Below are 7,849 nucleotides of genomic sequence, written 5' to 3'. Positions count from 1 at the left end.
GAGCAATGAGCAAGCAGAAGTGATGAATAGAGAGATTATTCAAGAGCTAAAAATTAAGCTAGATCATGTTGGGGGTAGTTGGGTAGATGAGTTGCCTAGTGTGTTATGGGCATATTGTAACACTCCTTGGGAATCAACAGGTATAACTCCTTTTCATTTAGTATACGACGGTGAAGTAGTAGTTACGATCGATATCGGCATGGAGTCCGACCGAAGATACTTATATGATGAGAATAATGATGGTCAACGTCCTATGGAACTCAACTTAATAGAGGAAGTGAGAGATAAAGTGGTACCTCCACTTATATCATATCGCCAAAGAATGAGGCAGAGCTATAACAAAAGAGTTATTCCCAGATACCTTCAAGTGGGTGATCTAGTGTGGAAGTGTATCATGTCGGTTGGAGACGTTAATAAAGTGGATCCCCAATAGAGAGGACCCTTTAGTGTGGTACAAAGGCTTACCTCGGGCTCTTATTATCTTGAAGATATTGAAGGTCAAAGATTATATAGACCTTAGAGTGTCAATCATTTACAACCTTACAGAACCTAACAAGTATGCCGGTAACCTATTCATGTATTTTGTCTAAATTTTTTTGTACAATTAATGAAAAGTACTGTCACGCCCCAGAGGAGTCTCTGTCCGAAGAAATTTCGGCAGCATCTCCCCTGTACGGCGGACAATATGAAACTTTCTACATATCACATATACATCAGCCACAGGCGGCTGGAATGATAACAAAAATAAAAACAAACACCACGCAGTTTATAAAGATATTCAGCCTCTGGCTGTCACAACCACGCAGTTAATAGTAGTAATCAATAACAATAGGACTCTGACTCGAAATCCACCCTACTCAACTACACACGTAAAGCTCAAATCCAACGAACTTACCTCTTCTGCCGTCCTGGCAGGCACGTAGTAGAATGAAATCCAATATCATATCAAAAATCCATCAAAAGGTATCACTCCATACAATATCCATAGGAAAAATCCAAAGACAATACTAAAACAAAGTCTGATATAGAAAAAGGCCAAAATAAAACAAATAACGAACTAGTAGAGAGCTAGCTCTACGTGCAGATGGGGGGGACGGCTTCAACCTGAAAATATCAACAATGGAGGCGGGTGAGTCCAACACTCAGCAGTACAACTGATATGCATAATAAAATAAATAACAGACAACACTAATCATACAGTCTCCTGAATACAAGAAGGAATAAATGCAACTGAAACGAAGGAGATAACCGTACTAACCGGGATCAAGGTACAAAGGTAGCAGGTCGTGATCGAAGAAATCATAATCCTGTATGCATGTCAATCAAATGCATCCATACAAATGCAGCATATAAGTAATCACAACAATAAAATGCAATAAATGCATATGGTGACCGTGCACTCGGACATCACCGCTCTGACAGTGATGAGTGGACGGTATGCTGTCGGACTCCTCTGGCCCCAAATCATAAATGGGGAGCTCAATGCTCTCTTCTCTCGGTACACAATGACGGGAGGATATCTCGGCTACCACCGAGTCTCGACCAACGAGCCAACAGAGTCCACCATCCGGCTACCACGCTACACTAAATGCCAACGAGGCCAAACAGAGCGGACCACGCTGAGTCCCTCACCAACGGAGCCAAACAACAGAACCGCCACACACCAGCCAGATATACAACTAATCCATGGGTGGTGTGTGCAGTACATGTAACTGGCGATGGGCTCAACCAAAGTGAAGCCGACAATCGCACAGCATGCAATCATGATGCATGACACTAAAAACATGGCATAGTCCATATAACTAGATACAAGTGTGTACCACTGGAAGAAGTATCAAATAGAAGGTACACCAATCAAATAGGGTATCAAATAAACCCTAGATCCAGAACATATCATAGCATGTGGTTGATTCACTACCTAAAGCATATGTGATCAGGTAGATATCATGCAGTGCAGCATAAATAAACAAACAAACATGTAACTAATCATGTAGCGACCAACCGAAACAAACAGATAACACAATTATTGTTATATGTTAAACATATTATCATGCATATCAAAAGACATAAGTCAAAGTACCCGCCTCCGATAAAATGGTCCAATCCGGGAATCAAGATACCCGTCGAGATACGGTCTCGAATCAGAGTCCTGCATTATTAAACAGATAAGGTATTTAGCTATATAGCTAAATAAAAATCTCCAAACCTATTTAATAATCTTATCCATTCCTTAATTCAACACGTATACCTAGGTTAACATTAGTTATTAACCTATCTATCAATCATCAACAAAATGGTTAAAACCCAAATTCACTCAAACCACATATCACGATTATGTAGAATTACGGCACCCTAACTAGTCCACAACAAAAATGAAATATAGTACATACACAAAATTACCTCTACAACTTGTCCAAATCTGATTGGAAACGTTGCTTCTGTAAATCAACAGTCGGAGCAAGGATAAATTGCCAATCTCCCAAACAGATAAACCTAAATCACAATTAACACGACAAAAATCAATATCAGACCCAATTCCTCAAGGATCACACCCATAATTCAAACAACTTACCCTAATCTGAAATTTCTCCAGAATGAATGAGATCCAAGTACTGTTTTGGTGAACACAAAACTCTTCCTCTTGATACCGAAGAGGAGAGGGTGTCTCAAAGGTTCGTCCCTCGTTGAATCTGGAAGAAGCCCCATAGGAGAAGCAGTGGCGTTGGCCGTTGGCACAGAGGTGATGGCAACCGGAGCTAGGGTTCACTGGCCGACACTGTGCAGAGGAGCAGCGACGGCAGTAAAGCACTAGGGCACGACTTGGAGCAAAGAGGAAAGGATCGGGAGGGGGGGCTCGGTCGGCCCTGTGCTCGGTATCCCCACGGCTAGGTCAACAAGGGGGTCGGCGGTGGCTCTCGTCGCCGGCGGCAGAGACCAAGGCAGAGAGGAGGGTCGCCGGCATCGGCAGAGGAGAGAACCGCCGGGGCCGGCGGTTAGGGCAAGGAGGAGAAGGCGTCGGCGGCGTCGGGTGCGCGGAGAGGATGCGAGGCACGCTCGGGTTCGGCAAGGGGAAGGAAACGGCGACACTAATAAAGGAAAAAGAAATAAAAATAAATAAATAAATAAAAAGAAAAGGAAATATATATACATTTCCTCTCTTAAATAGGGTAGCCTAAACAGGCCTTTCCCGGACCCTGTTTTTGTCCCCATTAACTTGTCCATACGAGCTCCGAAAATTTCCAAAAAAAATTTCTAAAAATTCCGAAAAATTCCCTTATCATTTTCGGTATTTTACATTCTCCCCCACTAATAAAAATTTGGTCCCCAAATTTCGTTATCTACCATCAGCAAGTACTAACAACAGATATAAAGTATAAATGCAGAACGGTAAATAATTCACATACCTCAAGTGAAAAGATGGGGATATCAAGCTCGGATCGTATCCTCAAGCTCCCAAGTAGCCTCCTCGTCTAAATGATGCTGTCATCCGACTTTAACCAGCCGGATAGTCTTGTTCCACAACTTACACTCTTTTCGATCCAAAAATCCGTACCGGAACCTCCTCATAAGTAATGTCAGGCTGAACTGGAACTGGAATATCAGCCAACATGTGAGCTGGGTCTACTATGTATCTTCTCAGCATAGATACACAAAATATGTCTTGAACACCTGTCCGGAACGGTGGTAGTGTCAGATGGTAAACTACCGCTCCGATCCTCTCCAAGATCTCGAAAGGACCAATGTAACGCGGAGCTAGCTTACCACTGAGGCCAAATCTCTTCACCCCTTTCATGGGTGAAACTCGCAGAAATACATGGTCACAAATGGAGAACTCTATGAGTCTCCGACTCCGGTCAGCATAACTCTACTGGCAGCCTTATGCCTCTAACATCCTCCGTCTGATAATACGGATCAACTCTGCCTCATGTTGAGCTCTATAAGGTTCCAACAACTGGGCCTCACGGATTCTCGTCCTGATCGACAACTGAGCATCTATGGCAATAAGAATACCCTGCTCAGTCTATCCCTGCTCCTCAAGGTCTAACTCAAATAAACCCTGAATCAAATTTGTGACCACAACTCGGTGGCAAGCTAAAGTCCCTCTGGACTTCTGGCTAAGTGCATCGACAACCACATTAGCTTTTCCCAGGTGATAGCTAATGGTAAAATCATAATCCTTCAGGAACTCCATCTATCTCCTCGGTCGAAGATTAAGTTCCTTCTGAGTGAAACAGATATTTGAGACTCCGATGGTCAGTGAGAATCTCAATGTAATATCATACAGGTACTGCCGCCAAATCTTCGGGCAAAAATAATAGCAGTCAACTCCAGATCATGAACTGAGTATTTTCTTCTCAGGCTCCCCCAACTATCAAGAAGTATATAAGAATACTCAACCGTGCTGCAACAGAACAACACCCATACCCTGTAGAAACGTGTCGGTGTAGAGGACAAATCCGTCCTCTCTAGAAAGTAAAAACCAAAAATCGAAGCCGACACTAGTCTTCGCTTCAGCTCCTAGAAGCTGATCTTGAAATCCTCAGTCTAAATAAACTTCACGCCTTTCATGGTCAGGCGTGTAAGTGACATAGCAATCCGTGATATGTGGGAGTAACGCTCCACCACAAAACAATATCCAAGTACCCCAAGGCACCTAACTATCCAGCTAGAGACTGTACAAGATCTCTCTACCATAATTCGCTGTGGTTAGCCTAGGATATACCAACCTAGTAACTAATCAAATCCATCATCAACTCTATCAGCATCCTAGTGGGTCATCCACTGATAGAAAAATTAGTTGATGAGTTAATTCAACAAATGACATAATGCAGTCACTCCACATTCTGCATTCAGTATAAGTAGAATCATCCTACTACTACCAATGTATACACCTAGCACACATGCTCACACAACATATGTATGATCAACAAAATCCTCTAATTATTATACACCAAACATACTCACAACTCAGGTATAATCAGTATGATACCTCCAACAATACATACCGAACACGTGCCCAAAATCAATGTAGGTAAAATCAACAATACACCTCAAACAACGCTTATATGACATATCTTCACCTATGCCAAGAGTATAACCAACATATACTTCCAATAAAGCATACTAAACCCAGGTGCACTCACAAATCAAACATAATCAAAAAGGTTACCTCAGATACCACACCAAACACATATGTACATATCACAACTCAGATTAAATCGACAAAATGCTTCCATCAAAACACCACCGATGTACTTATGCTACATCTCGGATTTAATCAACAAGCTATCCTCAATAATACATTCAGATACATACACCGAACTACATATCTATGATCCACCAGGAACCTTCAAACCATATCAGAACATGGATATATATACTACTGGCAAATGAACAGTCTACCATAGGACTCCTACAACACATAACAATCATAATATATATGCAACATAGACATGCAAAATCAGCATACCAGCTCAACCAAAGAGACCAACCTTATGCTACCAATACTCATGGGTTACAGGTATATCTAAACAAAATTCATGCATATGTATCAAGCATGAATACATCAATCAAAAGCAACCCAAAATAAAGCAGTCTAACATCCAGTAACAACCCTGCTCTAGGTTCAAAGGAACTGGTATCGGACAAGAAAGATATACACACCGTGGTATAACATTGCCAGTCAATGTCATACACTACCAAGACTATATCTAATGGGAAAAATTTTATCATCATATATCCAAATGTACTCTCCCAGTAAACACTAGTAACGATTGTATCCCATAAGTGTTAAGCAATTAACTCTACACTTCCTTACACCAGCGGGGTCACATATCCCAATGCACCCTCTAAGTTATCCTACCAGGTATATACAGTCCATGGTCAAAGTCTTCATGAAATAGGGTACATCGATCCTTTATCACCTATCCAAGCCGACAATCGCACAGCATGCAATCATGATGCATGACACTAAAAACATGGCATAGTCCATATAACTAGATACAAGTGTGTACCACTGGAAGAAGTATCAAATAGAAGGTACACCAATCAAATAGGGTATCAAATAAACCCTAGATCCAGAACATATCATAGCATGTGGTTGATTCACTACCTAAAGCATATGTGATCAGGTAGATATCATGCAGTGCAGCATAAATAAACAAACAAACATGTAACTAATCATGTAGCGACCAACCGAAACAAACAGATAACACAATTATTGTTATATGTTAAACATATTATCATGCATATCAAAAGACATAAGTCAAAGTACCCGCCTCCGATAAAATGGTCCAATCCGGGAATCAAGATACCCGTCGAGATACGGTCTCGAATCAGAGTCCTGCGTTATTAAACAGATAAGGTATTTAGCTATATAGCTAAATAAAAATCTCCAAACCTATTTAATAATCTTATCCATTCCTTAATTCAACACGTATACCTAGGTTAACATTAGTTATTAACCTATCTATCAATCATCAACAAAATGGTTAAAACCCAAATTCACTCAAACCACATATCACGATTATGTAGAATTACGGCACCCTAACCAGTCCACAACAAAAATGAAATATAGTACATACACAAAATTACCTCTACAACTTGTCCAAATCTGATTGGAAACGTTGCTTCTGTAAATCAATAGTCGGAGCAAGGATAAATTGCCAATCTCCCAAACAGATAAACCTAAATCACAATTAACACGACAAAAATCAATATCAGACCCAATTCCTCAAGGATCACACCCATAATTCAAACAACTTACCCTAATCTAAAATTTCTCCAGAATGAATGAGATCCAAGTATTGTTTTGGTGAACACAAAACTCTTCCTCTTGATATCGAAGAGGAGAGGGTGTCTCAAAGGTTCGTCCCTCGTTGAATCTGGAAGAAGCCCCATAGGAGAAGCAGTGGCGTTGGCCATTGGCACAGAGGTGATGGCAACCGGAGCTAGGGTTCACTGGCCGACACTGTGCAGAGGAGCAGCGACGGCAGTAAAGCACTAGGGCACGACTTGGAGCAAAGAGGAAAGGATCGGGAGGGGGGGCTCGGTCGGCCCTGTGCTCGGTATCCCCACGGCTAGGGCAACAAGGGGGTCGGCGGTGGCTCTCGTCGCCGGCGGCAGAGACCAAGGCAGAGAGGAGGGTCGCCGGCGTCGGCAGAGGAGAGAACCGCCGGGGCCGGCGGTTAGGGCAAGGAGGAGAAGGCGTCGGCGGCGTCGGGTGCGCGGAGAGGATGCGAGGCGCGCTCGGGTTCGGCAAGGGGAAGGAAACGGCGACACTAATAAAGGAAAAAGAAATAAAAATAAATAAATAAATAAAAAGAAAAGGAAATATATATACATTTCCTCTCTTAAATAGGGTAGCCTAAACAGGCCTTTCCCGGACCCTGTTTTTGTCCCCATTAACTTGTCCATACGAGCTCCGAAAAATTTCCAAAAAAAATTTCTAAAAATTCCGAAAAATTCCCTTATCATTTTCGGTATTTTACAAGTACAAGCAACGATATCTAAAAAAGTTTATATACTCTCCCAAGTGAGTGGGTTATTTCTCCCTCAATAGTCGATTGACAACCTTAAGGGGTGACTGGATAAGCTCCCTTAAGGGGCGACCGGAGACTTTAAACCTCAGTAGTCAATCAGCGACCTCAAGGGGTGACTAGATACTCTCCCTTAAGGGGTGACCAGAGACTTTAAATCTCAACAGTAAATTGGTACCTTAAGGGGTGATCGGATATGCTCCCTTAAGGGGCGACCGGTGACATTAAACCTCAATAGTCGATGGGCGACCTTAAGGGGTGACCAGGCAGGCTCCCTTAAGGGGTGACCGAAGATTTTAAACCTCGATAGT

At 42.2% G+C, this 7,849-nt stretch overlaps 1 long non-coding RNA gene across 1 annotated transcript; it reads right to left on the bottom strand.

Moving 5' to 3' along the window:
- Window positions 1-2,056: 2,056 nt before the first annotated feature.
- Window positions 2,057-2,599, bottom strand: LOC121994002. The gene is made up of 3 exons (XR_006115529.1): window positions 2,573-2,599; window positions 2,401-2,493; window positions 2,057-2,149 (listed from the first exon to the last, which is right to left on the bottom strand). It is a non-coding gene; the product is annotated as an uncharacterized LOC121994002 (long non-coding RNA).
- Window positions 2,600-7,849: the final 5,250 nt, after the last annotated feature.

The sequence above is a fragment of the Zingiber officinale genome, chromosome 6A (assembly GCF_018446385.1).
Source record: "Zingiber officinale cultivar Zhangliang chromosome 6A, Zo_v1.1, whole genome shotgun sequence".
Lineage (NCBI taxonomy): Eukaryota > Viridiplantae > Streptophyta > Magnoliopsida > Zingiberales > Zingiberaceae > Zingiber > Zingiber officinale.
The sequence above is the reverse complement of the archived record's forward strand: the minus strand, read 5'-3'. Positions and strand labels throughout refer to the sequence as shown.